Here is a 1,129-nt window from a genome sequence, read left to right on the forward strand (position 1 = left end):
TCTTGTAACCGTTTGGGTGTATTTCTGTAATCTCTTAGGTGTATTTTATGTAATCGTTTGGGTGTATTTCTGTAATCTCTTGGGTGTATTTTATGTAATCGGTTGGGTGTATTTCTGTAATGCTTGCCATTTTTTTTGAAATGAAAAATACACCCATAGATATCAGTAAGATACACCCATAGATATGAGTCAGATACACCCATAGATATCAGTCAGATATCACTCAAATACACCCAAAGGATTACAGAAAATACACCCAAAGGATTTAAGAAAATACACCCAAAATTCGTTGAAGTACATCTTATGCATAATTCAGAACTCTTTCTCTTTCTCCTCCTCATCTTCTGTTGCTTCTTCTTCTTCAAAGACGATTTTACCATAAAAAATCGAAAAAAAACGAGAAAACAGAGAGAAAAGACGTAAACGAAGAAGAAGAGGAAAACGAGGAAGAAGAACGTACCGAAATGAAAGAAAATGAGAAGAAGAAGAGTAAGAGGAAGAAGAACGTGCAGCAAGAAGAATAAGAAGAATTTCAGAAACCATGAAAATCGAAAAAAAAAAAAACAAAGAAGAAGAAGAGGAAGAGGAAGAAGAAGAAGAAGAAGAAGACGAAGAAGAAGAAGAAGAGAAGAAGAAGAAGAAGAAGACGAAGAGGAACCGTTTGAGTGGGGCGCGTGTAGTTACGCTTCATTCAAAATGAGTTAATGCCGCGTGTTAATGAAGTTTGGACTGATAACTTGTAAAACTTGTACGGCCTTTTTACTTGTATGTGTAGCAGGCCCCTTTGTACAATATGTATAATAGAGGTTTAGAGATATAACTATTAGTGTTACCTTTTCCTATCAGCTCAAGCTTTTGGGATGAGTGGTATTATAACATGGTATTAGAATCCAGAATGTAAAGAATTCGATTCTTAATAAATCTCAAAATTATTTAAGTATCACTTAAATTTATGAAAAATTAGTAAAAAAAATAAAAAAAAATCTAAATTTATTGTATTTCAAGTAGTATATTTATGATGAACAATTACTAAAATGTAAAATTAAAACATTATATTAAATAAATTAAGAGATTTCTATTTTTATCTTTAAAATTTTATTAAAAATAAAAAATATTGAAAAATAAAAAT

This window comes from Arachis duranensis, chromosome 6, assembly GCF_000817695.3.
Source record: "Arachis duranensis cultivar V14167 chromosome 6, aradu.V14167.gnm2.J7QH, whole genome shotgun sequence".
Classification (NCBI taxonomy): domain Eukaryota; kingdom Viridiplantae; phylum Streptophyta; class Magnoliopsida; order Fabales; family Fabaceae; genus Arachis; species Arachis duranensis.